Genomic DNA, 18,793 nt, shown 5'->3' with positions numbered 1-18,793 from the left:
GAGACATGGACAGCCGGTGGGTCTGATACCGGTGGCAAGCTCGCTGTACAATGTGTCTTTGGGGATCCTGCCATCTTCCATGCGGCTCACATGGCCAAGCCATCTCAAGCGCCGCTGGCTCAGTCGGGCGTATATGCTGGGGATGTTGGCCACCTCCAAATAAATCAAAACAGCTTCCTAGTAATATTTTAGATTAAAAAGTATCATATGGGGCTGAACTTTTCCAGCTTGCCGCCGGTCTCAGTGGAGAGCTTCAAAAATATCACGGAGCACGCACGATATGTGTGCTGCGGAGCCGCCGCGATATTTAGCGCAGCGGCTCATTTAAATGGACGGAGCGGATCACCCCCCCGATGACGTTGGATGGGGCAGGCACTGCGCAGGCATCATTTTTAAAGGGTTTAGAGTCCTTACTGACAGTTTCAATTATTAAAGGGACAATGCATGTGAACTTATTAAAAATAATTGCATAAATATTCCCAGCCCCTCTTGCACCCTGCCCCCCATAGCATTACATATCATTCCTGCTCTCTCCCCGCCCCCTCCAAAATACTTACTTTGTGTACCTGACCTTCCTAACCCCCCCCCAAAGTTCAGAACCTTTTACCTTTACCCCTTCCCATCACTTCCTCGACCAACCAGGTAAGTCTTTTCCCTCCCCACCACCCTGAAAACATTGCTGCTCCCTACTCCTAACCAGTGTTCTGCCTCAGATCCGAAGGCACAGGAGTTCCAGCAACCAGCCAGAATATTGCAGTTGGACAGTCTTCACGACGAGGTAAGTATTAATTCATTTAATTACATAAATTATAATATTTTAATGAGGCTCCCGTCACCAAGCGGCAAGGAGGCCGCCAGAGGCCTCGCCACCGCCCATAGTGGGCCTATCCCAGAGGTGTTTTCTGGGCTCCCCCGCCACAACCCCGTTGTTGGGGGGTTGGTAAAATCCAGCCCATGATGTGGGACTGAACCATACAAACCAGAAGACTGTAGCTTTGATCCTCGGGCTATGTAGTTTTAGCTGATCTCAGTAAGAGCAGTTGCTAAGGTACTATAATTGGACTCAGTAACCCTGGCCATGGAGGGCAAAACCAGTCATAGCTTTCACTTTTGACCTCTATGCAGTGATCTCAGGTAGAAAATGAATATGTGGATGTCTGGCAAGGACATAATTGGGAACCAGATTGATACCATCCAGATACCTCCTCTAACACTTACTTTTTATGCTCACAGATGAAGAAAAGCTGCTTCGGGGAGGTATTGCAGAGGTGCTCATATCAAAAGACAACAGAACATGGCAGCCAGAGAATCAGCAGGATGAGATGTTAATCCAAGGCCCCATCTGTCCTCTCAGGTAGATATAAAAGTGCCCAAGGCATTTTTCAAAGAGCAAGGACGTTCTTTTCCGTGTCCAAGCCAAGTGTTATCCCTCAACCAACATGACTAAAACAGATTATCTTGTCATTATCACATTGCTGCTTGTGGGACCTCCTGGTGTGCAATTTAGCTGCCTTCTTTCCTACATTGCAATAGAGACTTCACTTCAAAAATGCTTCAATGCTCCAGTGCTTTGGGACATACCAAAACCATGGAAAGCTTTCATTCTTTGTCTGGAAATGGTGCCCACAGTAATTTGGTTGTTGATGTTCCCTCTTTTCCTCCCAGGAGTATACATCTTATCTCTGTTCATCACCTCCCTCTGATAGCACACCTGCTTAGGAACTGACTAGAGCACACATGAGCATAAATCTGTCCACTCCATGTCATAGTGTGTTGATGCTGTTATGATCCTGTAGTTTGTTTTTTTTGGGAAGAATGCGATGTACCTTTAAGGCTGGAAAAGAAGTCGTACTGCTTTAAGAACCTGCAAGCCTCAGGAGTTAGAGAAAGTGCATTTTGGTTGCTGTTGGATACAACCATATGGAGAGGAAACCAACCAGCTTCAAAGAATGCATCCTGGTTACCCGGCAATAGCCAGTCAGAGACCAAGGACCGAATATACAATGTTGCTATTATCTTTTGAACTGGCTTTTTAGTTGAGATGGACTGTTCTAACTAGAGAAACAGACAGACAGCTGTGTGTTAGCACCTGAGAGGAATGCTCTCAGACCATTTAAACTGAAGGAAGAGAATTTAGTCTGTTTATTTATTATTCTCTCTCAAAATCCTAAAACGTCAAGCCAAAACAGAGATATCTGATAATTTAAACTGAAGGAAGGGAAGTTAGATTGTGACAATGTTATATCCCTTAAAAATTCCAAAGCTGAATTGATTCATTAAAAAGTGTTTGCAAGTTGTTAATCATTGAAATTCATTGCTGGAGAAGGAAAGCATCAATTTCAACTTCTAAATTAGACTACGGACTTTTTTTCCCCCATTGGACGGCTGTGAGGACTTCAAGCAACCTTGGACTGTTCCACATCCGGCAGGAGCATAATATGCAAGGACTCTAATTTTTTCTATTTATAATGTTGTTTATATCTTAGTGTTTAAGAATTTAGTTTTTCTAATTAAACAGTTAATTTGTTGATTTAAATACACCTTGCTTGATTAGCCTCATTCGGGGGTTAATAGATGGTACAATTTGGCTGGGTCTTTCTTTAATTTGGAAAGTTTAAATGATATGTTAGGCGATCTGTGCAGGGACGGGATTGAATTAACAGTGCATTTCTCCCACCACAATTAGAATCGTATATTTTGATTGGGGGCTTTGACTGGAGCAGTCAGTCATAACAACACACAAAAATGCCATAATAGTCTCACAAGTGTTCTAAGGTATTAAAGGACCTTTGTAATAGAAAAGTATCAGTAGTAATGGTGTGATAACATGCCAAGAAAATTTCAGAAGCAAGTCATTGGATTATGTAGATTTCCCAGTGAAGCCAAGCAGAGTAATTTAACTATATCTGCTGTCTTTTTTAGTTTAAAACCACCATGAGGCAGAGATCGGTTTGAGAGCAAGGTCAGAAGTTGCTTACCTCATTTCATCCAAATTCTTAAGCAAGACAGATGGCAACAAGAACTGAAAATGAGCAGCGCAGGAAAACAAAGTTATAACTGCAATAAAATTAGATTTCTCCTTGCACTATGAGTTACATGAATCCTACCCCAAAGATATATAAATGCAAGTTGTTGTCACGTTTTGGTAATTTGGTAAGATGTTCTGCATGTGCTGAAGGGGTCTGAGTTTTATTTTGTTCTAGTGTATACCTTATATTAATACATAGGTTCCCAAACTAGCCGCACCGATGTTATAAGAAGATGTGAGAAAGATGAGTCACTGTTACAGCCTCACAAAGCAAATGGGAGCACATTAACCAGCGACCTTAATACAGCATGCGATGTTTGTATCCCCACTGATTTCTAGAAGTTGGTCTATCAGAGCCAAGCAGAGCAGAGAAAATATATTAGTAAGAGACACAAATCAGTAAGTTGCGTAATTTCACAATTACCCTCCTGAATGCTAAACATCTGTGACTGGACAAAGCTCAACTTCAACCTTTTCTGTTTAAAACCTGACTTACATTGCAATCTTTACTACACCTGACTGACTGCCTGTGTCTCTATTTCTAATTTTATCTCCCTCTATTGACAACCTGAATTAACTAGACACTTCCCAACACAAAGGTGTGAGGTGTTTCCTGAAAGCCCAGGACAGGCTAATGAATTGAACCAAAGGAAAGATGAGAAGAATTTCTTTTTTATGCAGCAAGTTGCTATGATATGGAATGTGCTACCTGAAAGGGTAGTGGAAGCAGATTTAATAGTGACTTTCAAAAGGGAATTGGATAAATACTTGAAGGGAAAGAATTTGCAAGGCCACAAGGAAAGGGGAGGGGAGTGAAACTAATTGGATAGCTCTTTCAAAGAGCCAGCACAGGCACGATGGGCCAAATGGCCTCCTTCTGTGCTATATCATTCTATGATTCTATTTACAATCTATGAGAAGCTTAAATAAAAGCAATATACTGCGGATGCTGGAAATCTGAAATAAAAACAAGAAATGCTGGAACCACTCAACAGGTCTGGCAGCATCTGTGGAAAGAGAAGCAGAGTTAACGTTAACTCTGCTTCTTTTTCCACAGATGCTGCCAGACCTGCTGAGTGGTTCCAGCATTTCTTGTTTTTATTGTATTATATACTATGAGAAGCTTAGTTCATTAACATTTTAAATTATTGGTCAGTGCCTTTTTTAATTGTCTGAATACACTTTGCTCAAAACGGTGGCGTTTTAAAAATAACTAATTTCTGTGGAAAAATGGCAAAAATTACCAAAACGTGACAACAACTTGCATTTATATATTGCCTTTAATGTAGAAAAATTGTCGCAAGGTGCTTCACAAGGCAAGCATAATGAATGCTGAATCGATACTTCATAAACCATTCCCAAAAACAGTCCCAGTTGCTTATGAAAATTACTTCATTATTTTTCTGTCAGTTGGCTGGCCATTTGTTCATATCACCTATTTTCTTCATGAACGTCTCCTTTACCAACCACCGGAGGTATGCCTGAGAACGTTATAACAACATATGGCAATTCTTCAGTAATTATAATATGAATAAGATCTTGGGTGGGGGGGAGGGGGGGGGAGGTGATGTAGTGATAATGTCATGGAACAAGTCATCCAGAGGCCCAAGCTAATGCTCTGGGGACACAGGTTCAAATCTCACCATGGCAACTGGTGGAGTTAAATTCAATTATTTAATAAAAATCTGAAACTGAAAGCTAATCTCAGTAATGGTGCCATGAAATTATCATTGATTGTTGTAAAAACTCATCTGGTTCCCGAATGTCCTTTATGGAAGGAAATCTGCTGTCCTTACCTTGTCTGGCCTACATGTGACTCCAAACCCACAGCAATGTGGTTGACTCATAATTGCCCTCCAAATAGGCCTAGCAGGGCTATTAGGGATGAGCAAAAAATGCTGGCCTTGCCAGTGATGCCCACATCCCATGAAATAATTTTTTAAGAATGATAATGAACATTTGTCCTTTGTATTCATGTTAATATCTGGCCTCAAAAAAGACTGTGTGCTCCTATAGAATTTTATTCAGCCTTAATTTGGAAATAATCGCTAATACTGAGCAAGATTGCATCAAATTACAAGAGGACATTAATAAACTTGCAGAATGGGTGTGTAATTAGCAAATGAGTTTCGATACAGGTAAGTGTGAGGATGTGCATTTTGATAAAAATAAGGAGGCCACATACTCTGTGGAAAATAAGAGTCTAAATGGGGCAGAGGAGCCAAGGGGTCCAGGAGTACAGATATGCAAATCACTAAAAGTAGCGACACAGGTTAATGAGGCCAACAATAGGCAAAAAATAAGCAGTAGGGTTCATTTCTAGAAAGATAAAATTGAAAAGCAGAGAAGTTACATTAAACTTATATAGATCCTTGGTTACAGCATACTTCAAGTGCTGTGTTCATATATGGTCCCATATTATAAAACAATGTGGAGGCACGAGAGAAGGTGGAAAAAATTACAAGGATGATATCTTAACTAAGAGATTACATCTATCAGGAAAGACCAAATAGGCTTTTTCTAGAATACAGAAGGCCGAGAGGTGACCTGATAGATTAAAATTTTGAAGGGGTTCAATAGGGTTGTTGTAGAGAAGATGTCTCCACTTATGTGGAAATCCAAAGCTAGAAGTCATAAATATAACATAGTTATTAACAAATCCAATAAAGAATTCAGGAGAAAATTCTTTACCCAGAGAGTATTTAAAATGTGGAACTTGCAACAACATGGTGTCATTGAAACGAATAGCATAGATGCATTTCAGGGGAAGCTAGATAAGTACATGAGGGATAAAGGTATAGAAGGAGATGCTGATGAGGGTCGGATAAAGTAGGATGGGAGGAAGCTCTTCTGGAGCATAAACACTGGCATAGAGCAGTTGGGCCAATTAACCTGTTTCTATGCTGTAAATTCTTTGCAGTACAATACATTCTGAAGAATCTGGAAACAATTTCCAAGGGGTTAATTCAAAATAAATCACTCAGGCAAGTTCCTTTGATTTTTTTTTAACGAGCTTGAAGTACTTTTCTTATTTCCCAGGGGAAAAAGGACAGTGCATTTGTACAAATTATGAAAGCTTAAGCTTTATGTCATGTTGAGTAAATATGCTGGCTTTTAGTGAGCTACTTAAAACTGCCATTTAAAAACTTAGTGAAAAGAAGAGAAACCTCGATGTTTTTTTTAAAAAAAACTGTTCCACATAATACCTGATCAATAAAATGACTGGACTGGGTGAAGCAGCGGCCTAGTGAACACTACCCTGGGACCTGGGTTAAAACTGTTGGGATGAAAGTCTCCCCTCACTGCTGACTGTCAGAGGCGGCAGTAAAATGGGTTTGGACATACCTTTACAGTTTCTGATAAGCACAAGTCTACAGCACAAAACTACATACAATTGCTTTTAATTGTCAGTCTTATTGGAAGTCCTTTTCTTTTGGCTGAGAGCCCTGGTCTTGAGAGAGCAACTATTGTGCACCAGTCCCTCACGTTTACATGCTTAGTGAAGCGATCATTTTTGTAGTTTTGCTTTGATATAGGAGTCTTTTTTAATCAGATATGTGTAAGCATACATGGATCAAGTTTGCGAAGTATAAAAATATGACGTTACTACGTAGCTGTGTTAAATCCGATTCAGGGTGGTTAGTGATCAGGCTCAGGAGCTCTGGGAACTGGTGGCAGATCTGCACAATCAGTCAAAAACAGGCTACTGCATGATTTACAAGACCAGGTTTATGTTCATCTTTGGTCGTGCCCTTGACTGAGGAGTAACAGGTGACCTGATAGGTTTTGATATGATAGATGTAGAGATAATGGGTGGAGGCAGGCGCGCCAGGAAAAAAGAATAAAATGCTTTCGGGCTGGAATCCTAACATTTTCCCACCTCCTTCTGTCTTTCCCAGGGGAAGGTTGGCAGTGAAGTCGGAAACCCACGTGGCTGAAGAGGGCAACCAGTTGAGGCAATTATGTTTGCAATGCCTCTTTCCCAACCTCGCACCGGTCACACATTTTCGTCTGCAACTCGGCAGGCTAGAGAAGGCGAGCACACAGCAGGAAGTCATTGTGGGCTGAAACTGACATGAAATCACCAATATAAATGGGGAAAGTGGCAAGCCTTAGGCCAGCCATAGATAAAGGCTAGCACTGACAGAAGCAACTCGTTGAGGCAAATATTACGGATTGTGTTTGGCAAAGCAGCTTGGTGCCATTTCATAGAGGAGACTTGGACACCTGTATGTGGCTATTAACCTTTTCACCTTTTAGCTGACACAGGGAAATAGGTTCCACATATTCCGAAGTAGGGTGGATCACTGAGGAAGAGCTGCAGCTTCCTTCAGCTCAGCAGCCACAGTGGCAGGGGGAGTACCTGCAAGAGGAGCAGCAGCTGCAGAATGCAACAGACGGGATGTCCACAGGGCTGCACCCAAATGAAGGCATTTCCTTCTGCACAGAATCTATAGCCAAAGCTGACCTCTCAGAGCAGCAGTGCCTCCAAAGGCTGTGGCTCTCGTGGCAGGTGGTCGCAGACCTCTGCGCCATCTTGGAGGAAGACCTAAGGCCAGTAGGAGCAGCTGGCCACCCTTTGCTTGTGGCGGTCAAGGTGACCGCGGTTTTCAATTTTCTTGCATCCAGCTCATTCCAGGGCTCTGCTGCTGACATCTGCAGGATCTCACAATTGACAGCCCACAACTGCATCAGCCAGGTGACGGATGCCTTGTTTAGAAGGGCATCACAGTACATTCAGTTTGAGATGGACGTGGCCAGTTAAGCCCAGTAGGGCTGCAGGCTTCAGCTTCCTGGCAGGGTTTCCTCAGGCACAGGGTCTGATAGACTGCACCCATGTGGTGATCAAGGCTCCATCGGAACAACCACATGTATTTATGAATCTGAAGGGGTTTCACTCCTTTGATGTACAGCTGGTATATGATCACTGCAAGAGGGTCCTGCAGGTGTGTGTGAAGTTTCCAGGGAGCTGCCATGATGTCTTAATCCTTTGGAAGTCTTAGGTGCCTCAGCTCTTCAAACCACCAGGTACCAGTGGATGGCACTTGGGTGACAGGGGGTACCCGCTGAAGAACTGCTGCCGATACCAGTGCACAACCTCACCTAAGGCACATGAGAGGTTCAATCGGAGCCTTCTTACAACCAGGGCCACAATAGGGCAAGACATTGACTTGCTTAAAATGCTGTTCCGGTGCCTTGACCAATCTGGGGCGCCCTTTAATTCAGGCTGCTAAGGGTCTCCTGGATAGTGGTGATTTGCTGCACCCTGCACAACTTGGCATTTCAAGGAGGAGTGGAACTGGTGCCAGAGGTGAGGAGCAGCTGGCTTTCTCAGAGGAGGAGGACAAATAGGAGGAGAGCCTGGCACAGCATGACCATCCAGAGGTGCCGCTGATGCCCGCTGCCATTGAATTGCATGTCAGTGAAGCCCACAGCGCCTCATCCAGGCACATTTCAACTGAGTACAGTGGGTGCAGCATTGCACTCGTGCCATCCAGAGTCCTATGGCAGGCAGTATAGCATTACCACTTCAAACAAACAGATCTAACCACTGCAAAGAGCCATTCACCCATTACATTTTCTGCCTTGCATTGTCATCCATGTCTCATGCCACTCCCTTACTTTTACCTACCCGTGGTCAATGTGGAATGAAAAATAAATAACACCATAACACTCATCAGCGGAGAACAACACATACCTCATTGAATAAGTGTTTTCCATGTAGCACCAGCATTGGAAATTGCACCTATGTGATTTCCTTTATGCCACTAAAACTGTTTCCGTGTCCTCCTTCTCTTACATCTACATGGTGCTATCCCTATGGCTCCAGCAAAGCTGGAACCAGCCTGCCCGTGTCCAGGCTGTAACACATTAGATGCCCATGGCGGACATCCTCTGGGTTATGGAGTCTGTGAGGGCCCCGCCAAAGACTGCATCACCTGCATTTATGCAGGGGCAGCCTTGGTCATGGGGGCAGGATACAGTATTGGTGGCTCTGTCAGAGGGGCCGGCGGCAGGGGACATGTCCTGGGGGTGTCTTGAGGAGAGACCCCAAAAGCATCATCACTGTCTCCCTCTTCCCCCTCAGGACCCACCTGCACTTCCCTATTAACCAAGTGTGGCAGAGCACTTGGCTGCATTTGAACGTAGTGTTCAGCTGTGAAGGCGACTGTTTGATAAATCCTTCTCAAGGTTGCTGCCATCATAAAGAGCCCATTGTTGTATGCCTACATCCACTCATTGCCGGCTACGTATGACTCTCCATGAGGTTGGCCACTCTTTCAATGGAGGTCAAATGCCTGAGCCCTCACGGCACTCTTGGCTAAGATGGACTCATCCATCTTCAATACAAGGGTATGCACTGCCTCTGAAAATTCTGACAGATGGCCATGCACTTCCCTTTGCTGCTCCACAAGTACCCACTTAGTGTATGACCCCCGAAGCTCAGTATCTGTGTCGAGTTTAGCATAGCTGGCAGTGCCCTCAGGCCTCCGATGGGGACTCTGCCTCCAGTACCTGCTGCTGCTCACATGTGAAGTGCTCCTCACCTTGGGCCACCCTCTCTATCTGTGACGCAGAACCCACTGAGGTAAATGTATCTGTGCTGGTGGAGGGTGCACATGAGTCATGTGACGGTGCATTCTCAGAGTGCTGCTTCTCCTCTTAGGACTGGACTGCTTCCTCCCTCATCTCTTGGTGCGTCTCCAGCAATGTCGCTGCAGGAGATGAAAGGCATTCGTTAGTGCTGCATGCACGTGACAGACCATCCACTGTGATAGAATTAAACAATAATGCTATACAGGAAAAGGCCATTCGGCCAATCATGCCTGTGCAGCGTAATAGTCATAGAACGTCACATTTTGAGGATTCATTTCCAGCTAAATTGTCTTTTTTGAACTCAACATTTTCCTATTGAAAAGCACTCGGTGTACCCTTGTGTGTTCACCCCTTACAGCTGTTTCCAGCAATACAAAATACAAGTTAAAAATTTAACTTACTAAAATGTACATTGTCTTCGCAATCAGCCTCCAGCTACGTCATCATTTTTTGAGGTTCTTTTTTAGCATTTACATACTTGATTTTAGCAAATTCTTAGTTGTGTAAGTGTTCACCAGGACTGCAATTGTCGTGGTGAATGCAGCTTCTTGGCGTGTTTCATTCATTGGCAACTAGATTGAAATTGAATAGGTTCTTTCCTTCAACAGATGCTTGACAGGTGACGACCAGAACAAGGCCATGTAGGACTGTTGTTTAATTTTTCATTGGGCAGCACCTCAGCTTGCATCCAGCCCACTAATAAAGGTTTATTATTGGATATCCTACAAGGGTTTAAATTAAAACTGCTGAAAATATCTCGAGGACAAACTTTGTCAATCGTACCACAGCTTCAGTTATTCTTTATCAGGTCTGAAGTCACATGACTCTTTGCCACCTTTTAGTTACTTTTGTCACCACAAGGAACCAATGTATTTTGAAATATTCATGCCAGATGTATCACCAAAAAATGTGCTGCACAGCTGTATCAGGACAGCATTTCATTGCACCAGATAGCAGACGATATTTGATTTGCCAGTAAATAGGGAAAGCATTGGAAATAGAATATGCTCAAGTATAAGTGTGAAAAGGTACTTCTATTGTGTTTTACAAATAAGTAACATACAGTCACCTCTATTCTCTGTAATAATTTCACTACTATTCAAGCAAAATGGTGAACATAAGGCAATCATCAAGTGGAAATATTATACAAAGTATTTGAGAAACAAAAAGGTGCTTCTTGATTGGCACATAATGTACAACTTTATTAGCCTTTATTAGCCGAGGCATAGAATATAAGAGCAGGGAGGTTATGATGGAGCTGTATAAAACACTGGTTAGGTCACAGCTGGAGTACTGTGTACAGTTTTGGTCACCACACTATAGGAAGGATGTGATTGCACTGGAGAGGGTGCAGAGGAGATTCGCCAGGATGTTGCCTGGGCTAGGGCATTTCAGTTACGAAGACAGACTGGATAGGCTGGGGTTGTTTTCCTTGGAGCAGAGAAGACTGAGGGGGGGACATGATTGAGGGATATAAAATTATGAGGGGCATAGATAGGATAGATAGGAAGAAACCTTTTCACTTAATGGAGAGGTCAATAACTAGGGGGCATAGATTTAAGGTAAGGGGCAGAAGGTTTAGAGGGGAGTTGAGGAGAAATGTTTTCACCCAGAGGGTGGTTGGAATCTGGAACACACCGCCTGAAGAGGTGATAGAGGCAGGAACACTCACAACATTCAAGAAGTATTTAGATGAATACTTGAAATGCCATAACATACAAGGCTACGGGCCAAGTGCGGGGAAATGGGATTAGTTAGGACGGGTGCTTGATGGTCGGCGCAGGCTCGTTGGGCTGAAGGGCCTGTTCCTGTGCTGTAAAACTCTATGACTCTAACTGACAATTTCTGAGTTGTCTTTAGATTGTATAGAAGTTGTTTGGTGTGGTCAGGCAGTACATAGAAACTCATGGCACCCAATGCATGTCTTAATATTATGGGTTCTTGAAATAAAGAGCTACACAAAATACTGACATTCCCACAGCAGGTGCGAGGAAGCGCCATAGAACTAAAAGGTGATGAAATCACAGGTGTAGACCTGAGAATGTAAGTAGAACAAGTGAAAGCATCCTCAGGATTTGTCTAACATGCCTGTTCAAACAATGAGGTCACATACTGACACACAGGTGGAATGCTGATGCTCAAGAAAATCAAAGTCACTGCGGTTTTACTTCAAGCCTCATTCAAACCAAAATTGGAATCTTCTGGAAAAAATATATTTTGATGCAACCAAGGATGCAGCACAAGATGCAACATGGAAGTAACAGTTACCGTGTCCCATCCATGTTACAGTTAGCTCAGGTGCTATAGCTACAGGTTTGTATTTTTTAAACAAAGGCCGTCTTCAAAATTGATTCTTTGAGATTTTTATGTGTAAAATGAAGAGGCAATTTTTTAATGGTAGCATACAGAAAATTCAGATTAAATGCAGGAAGAGCACTCAATGGATTAATTTTGGTTTGTGACACATTTTAATGTGTCCAAGTCGGAAGAGTTCCTGTAACTTTACAGCTAACAGTAACAACAACAGGAGCCTTTACAAGAAGAGAGAGTTGGAGAGGTTTATGGAGGCAATACAGCCCAGGCTCGAAGCTCTGGAATACCCTCGCTACACCTCTCTGCCTCTGTGTCTGTCTTTCCTCCTTTAAGACGCTCCTTAAAACCTGCATCTTTGATCACGCTTTTGATCATCTGAGCTAATATCTTCTTATGTGACTGAGTGTCAAATTTTGTTTTATAATGCTCCTGGGAAGCACCGTGAGGCGTTTTATTACATTAAAGACATTATAGAAATATAAGTTGTTGTTGTAATTTCACATCTTCGGGCCGTGGCAAGTGAAGGCACAGTCACCAATGGTGGAGTGATAAGCAAGAGGTCATAATTGGAGAGTGCAGAGATCTCGGGGGAACTTGTAGGGCTGAGGAGGTTGCAGAGATAGGGAGTGATGAGGCTATGGGGGGATTGTGAACACAAGAATAATAATAGGAGTGTATCCTACTCCAGTAATTGATAACACAGATGATACTCACGATGTATTGCTATAAATAGGAAATGTTTCCTTCCATGAACTACTGAAAATTTGCTTCACAAGTTCTGCTGCAGAAACAACCACAATACTGCTTCAGTGAACAGCTTCGGATTTCTCCTGATTGGGTGTTCCAACAGTTCATGATAGCTTTACACATATGCTCACACCCCTCTACACACACACACTACCAACCAACCAACCACCCCCCCCCCCCCCCCCATACACACAGACACCCTTCCACAAACACATTTTACTCATTCTTTTAATACCTACATATGTACTCTAGCAACTTATATTTTTCTCATTATTAAAACTTGAAACCGAACAGTACAATGTACCATCTTACACATTCCTTCAAATTCAAACAAAACAAAATTTGACATTGAGCCACATAAGGAAATATAAGGACAGGAAATGGGAGATGAAGGAGAGAAGAAAGGGAAAGAGAGGGAAGGGAGAGGGAGAATGAAAGGAAGTGGAGGGAAGTGCAGAAGGTGAGGGAGAGGGAGGGGAGTGAGGGGAAGGAGGGAGGGAGAAACAGAGGGGAGTGGAAGACGGAGGAAGGGCAGAGGTGGGAGTGAGAGGATGAAGGGGAGAGAGGGGTGAGGAAGGAGGAAGAGGAGCAAGAGGATGGAGGGGAGAGGGAAAGGGAAGGAAGAACAGAGGGAAATGGGAAAGAAAGGGAAAGGAAATGCGAGAGCATGAGGAAGAAAAAGGGGAAGGGATGTAAGTGGTTTTCTCTAGTGCACCGAAAACACATCTCTTACTACAAGTTCTGGACGATAGGGATTATATGGACAGATCAGACTCGGACCCACTTTTTTTGGGCTCAATCGTGTTGTGTTTAATAAGATTAACAATAACACTCGTAAACAGTACAAAACAGTACAACCCTGACTTTTCCAACAGGCCCTACTATGCTAAATTACCACGGCCTAATAAAAGAACCCTCCCACGAAATAAACTAACACAGGGCCCCCAGCACTAAACCTCTAAGGTTTGGTTGGGACTTACAATCACCACTCACACAGTTAAGTGGTCTTGTGCATGTGTAGGCGCAGGCAATATGCTCACCCCGATTGCCCGTTGTCTTGCTTGAAGCTTCTTCCTGTATGTCTTGCTCCTGGTTCCATACCACGGACACAGTATCCAAGTTCCAGTTTGAGTCAAGGTCCGTTGATGAGGGATGAAGAGCAGCGCTCAGCTTCTGGCAGTGTTCCACTGAAACGAGCCGAGCCCCACTCAGGAGACTCGCTGTAGATTGATGCCGAGGAGAAGAGAGAAGAGCCAGCCCCGTTGCCAAACGGCTCCATATATATCCAAAACCTATCACCTTTTCTCCCGCCAATACTGATCGATGTACTGACTAAGGTGATCTGTCTGGACCCCGCCCCCGCCCCCCATCCCCGGTGGCCTAGAGTGACTCATAACCTTTGAAATCTTTGTGAAAAGTGATATTTTGTTTTCCCGTTCCCAGGCCTGGCACCTGGAGAGACAATGAGTGCTGATTACTGGATGTCTGTCGTTTCCTGAGTTGACGGCCCCCATTATCAGGTAGTGGGTTTCAATCTCAAACTGATCTTGCTTAACTAGCTTATCTCCTGGAAGGCAATGGCCCGGCCATCTCCTCCTTCCATCAGTTTCGATTGGGACTGAGTCGTGACTGTGTTTCATTGAGTTACCTCTCAGAGTATTGTTCCCAGTAATCATGTTAGACAGTGATGATGACAATCGGCCTGGGTTCCCTTCCATCCAGCCTGTCAGTGTGAAATGTCTGTTTGCATATGAATGCACCTTAGGTTAGCCTGTCTCGAAACTCCTGCTAGTCAATCCTATTCCCTAAGCCACTCCCACAAGCTTGCCAAACAGTACAGTTCTTTATTGTGGGTTTGGATTTAAAATATGATTCATGAAAATGGCCAGAATGCTGGTGCTACAAGGAAGGGAAGGGATAGAAAGTTGGAGCCAATAAAGGAGGGGAGGGGGGCGGGTGGTGAGGGGCAGAGAGAGAGGTAAAGTAACATTGGGGAAGAGGAAGTTTGGGAGAGGAGTGGTGGTAAGAGAGATAGAGGTAGAGATGGGCTGTAGAGACAGAGGGTTGAAGAAAGGAGGGGGATATGGATAGAGAAAGAGGAGGGAGAGGAGCAAAGTGTGAGCGGGGTAGATAAAAGAGGATTGGGGGAAGAATTGGGGAATACAGGCAGATGGGGATGGGGTGTGCAGGGAAAAAAGGAAGGAGAGAGGATGGACAACAGTAATTTATTGTACAAAAGCCACTTTGGTCATTCTGACGGAGATACCATTGGACATAAACACAAAATACAAAAGTTCCTTGAATCTGGAACTCAATCTATCAGTTTGTGTCATTGAATATAAATAACATGTTAAGATTTCCCAAACTAATGACTAGCTGAGCCATATCGATGAAGAAAGAAAGGTTCAAACCCCAACTTATACTTGTGTTGAGTTCGCTGACCCCAGTCTCGGCAGCTGTTCGCCGATATTATTAGCCTCAGTGCCCATGGGATAAGGAGGTGAAAATTGGCTGGGGTTCGCATTCCTGATCATTACTTCATGGCCGTGACTGGAACTCCTCATATGTGGAAATCAAGACATCTGACAATGTCCCACATGGATAAATACCCTACCAATACTCAATGCCTGTATATGAAGAATTACCACTTGGATGAGGTACTAGAGGGCAATACTCCATAGAACTGGAATCAACAAGGAGCAGAGAAGGGAAGAAAATCAATGTTAAAAGCAATGGCAAAATAATAAATGACAGATTGGGGATGTATTTCCTCAGAGTTTAGTTACTGAATGCAATCTGAGGGGAGTCAAGCTCTCTAATCAAACCTGTACTGTACCTAATCCAGGAGTGTTAATCACTGAACCCAGCATCACTACATTGCTCTATTTGACTGATTATGTAGATATAATGAAACATAACCATAGCAATAATTTAAACCAGAGTCTTTTGCAAAAATGAAATTGCATTACTTGTTGAACACAGCTGAAACAGAACAGGCTGCACTTTTCATAACAAGAACCATATTGAGCTATAAGCTAAGCCAGCCTCCCTGTCTCAGTCTCTCTTTTCATGGTTCTCTTTCATTTTTAACAGACAAAAGGAGATTGTGCAGCAGCTTGGACTGGAGCCTCAGACACAGACTGATTAGTATGAGCTAAGTTAAATGCATTTCAACTCTTCCACCCCCTCAAATTGTAATTTTGTCAAAATAATAGCACAGTTAAAGTAACAGTCAAAGAGAGAATGGTGAACCTGAACAATAGTTAGTAGCATTGCAGCCCAGGCATGGTTAGTTTACTCTCTTTCAGATACTAATTTTGGTAGCCACACCTATGTATTCTTACTTGGGTTAGGGAAGGCAGTGCAGGATCAAAGATCCTATGAAATGGATAAGATACACCTCACTGGAAAGAACGCTCCAGTATTCGGTGCAATGGTTATATTGTAGTTATGCTGCCAGTTTTGCACTGATGTGAAGCATTGATGCAATAGCTGGTGCATTGGGGAATTTTCCCAAGCCCTTGGAGGCAGGCTGGGGCGGGGGGAGGAGGGGGGGGTGGGGGAATTGGATAAAAATGCATTGGGCCAGCTTGCCGATGTCTTCCCATCTCTGGCCATTTTTCCTGGGGCAGTCTGTGTATAATATTGACAACCCATGCAGCAATTAACAGCCATTTTACGAGAATGGAATTCAATGGAATTTTACCAGCAGCTCACGGGAGCCATGCAGTGCCTACACCTCAGCGACTCAGAGGAGGTAAGAGCACAGCAGGAAGATATTGAGACCTGAAACTGACAAGCACTCAGCGCTATAAAGGCTGAAATAGGCAAAGCTGAGGTCAGCCATAGAAAGAGGCTTGCCATTAAATGGGCAGGTCAGTACAGCTGCTGCTATTAAAATTACTTTGAAGATAGGGATTACTGAAGCCTCTACAGAATACTGTGCAAATCGACTGAGATAAAGACACGTGCTGTTGAGACTCCAGTGACATGGGTGCCACCTACACTGAAGTCGGGTCGTCCACTGAGGGGGAGCTTGAACATGAGCCACATTAGCAGCCACAATGGGAGGGACAGCACCTGGAAGAGGAGCAGCAGCTGCAGAAATCTATGCACACACATGTAGCTGAACAACGCAAAGGGAATGGCTGAAAGCCAGAGGAAAAAAGGCGGCACTACCCTCCGCACAGGGTAAACAAGCAAATGGGCCTGATGGAGCAGCAGTGCCTCTATAGGCTGCAGCTGTGGCACCAGGTGGTCGCAGACCTCTGCAGCTTCTTGGAAGATGACCTGAGGCCACAAAGAGTGAATGGACACCCATTGCCCACAGCGGTGTAAGAAACTAGGTGCTGAATTTCTTTACATTCAGATCATTCTAGGGCAGCAGCTGACATCTGCAGGATCTCACAATCTGCCACCCATAATTGCATCACTCAGGTGATGGATGCCCTGTATGCAAGGGCAGCAGAACATATCAGGTTCAAACGATACTGCTAGCCAGGCCCAGAGGGCTGTTGGTTTCACCTCTATGGCAGGATTCCCTCAGTTGGAGGGCATGATAGACTTTACCCATGTGCCAACAAGGCTCTGTCAGATCAGCAAGGTGCATTTGTGAATGGGAAAGACTTCCACTCCTTTAATGTGTAGCTGGTATACAATCACCACAAAAGGATCCTGCAAGGTTTCCCAGCAACTGCCATGACACCTTCATACTGAGGCAGTCTCAGTTGCCTCAATCGTTCAGACTACCAGACAGCCTTCATGGATGGCTCCTGGCTGACAAAGGGTATCTGCTGAAGACCTGGCTGATGACACCAATGTGAATGCCCACTACAGAGGCACACAAGAGATACAACCATTGCCATTTGTCAACCAGGACAACCATTGAGTAGGCCATAGGTCTTCTGTAAACTCAGTTCTCGTGCCTTGACCAGTCCGGGGGCACCCTGAATTACGGCCCTGCACGGATCTCCCAGAAAGTGTTTGTATGCTGCACTCTGCATAACTTGGCGATACAAAGATGTGTGGAGCTGCCACCGGAAAATGGTGATGAGTGTCATCACCTTCAGAGAAGGAAGATTATGATCAGCCAGCACACCAAGCCCTTCCAGAGATCCTGTTGAGGCCTGTGCCCATTGACCTGCAGGCCAGGGAAGTCCAGGATGCCCTCATCCAGGCAAGATTCACCCGAATGTGGGGCTTCCTACACTGCACTCTTGGCACCTGGGTCCCTTTGGTGGCAGATATTGTGACCGCAATCACAAACCCATCACACCATAAAGATCTCCTTGACTGAAGAAACCTCAAGCTGCTACCCCTTCCACTTTAGCATTGTGACCCATGACATTCACTGATATCACATCCAGGCCACTCCTAATGGTGATTATGCAATGAGGCAATAAGAACTACATGAGACTTATCACTTAGACAGTTTCATTCCAATAAAGCACAGTGGCGGCACAGTGGCGCAGTGGTTAGCACCGCAGCCTCACAGCTCCAGGGACCCGGGTTCAATTCCGGGTACTGCCTGTGTGGAGTTTGCAAGTTCTCCCTGTGTCTGCGTGGGTTTTCTCCGGGTGCTCCGGTTTCCTCCCACAAGCCAAAAGACTTGCAGGTTGATAGGTAAATTGGCCATTATAAATTGTCACTAGTATAGGTAGGTGGTAGGGAAATTTAGGGACAGGTGGGGATGTTTGGTAGGAATATGGGATTAGTGTAGGATTAGTATAAATGGGTGGTTGATGTTCAGCACAGACTCGGTGGGCCGAAGGGCCTGTTTCAGTGCTGTATCTCTAATCTAATCTAAAGCTAATCAAGTTGACAGTAGCACAAAATAAGGCACCCAAGTGAATTTCATTGTGCTGCTAAAGCCAATTCCGTGTTCTCTACCATGAACTTCTGTGGTTCTACCTCCATGGTTAGAGCAGATTAAAAGGCAGCTTGTTCAATTCTGTGAGATGCCCATGGCATGAATTCTCTGGGTTGCAGTGCCCATGAGGGCCCTACACAGACTGGACCACCTGCATCTGTGCAGGGGCAACCTGTGTCTGGGGAGCAGGACACAGTGCTTGTGTCTCTGTCAGAGAGGGCCAAAGGGGTGGCTGCAAG

The sequence above is a fragment of the Heterodontus francisci genome, chromosome 19 (genome assembly GCF_036365525.1).
Source record: "Heterodontus francisci isolate sHetFra1 chromosome 19, sHetFra1.hap1, whole genome shotgun sequence".
In the NCBI taxonomy this organism is placed as follows: Eukaryota; Metazoa; Chordata; class Chondrichthyes; order Heterodontiformes; family Heterodontidae; genus Heterodontus; species Heterodontus francisci.
This window is presented reverse-complemented; position numbering follows the sequence as displayed.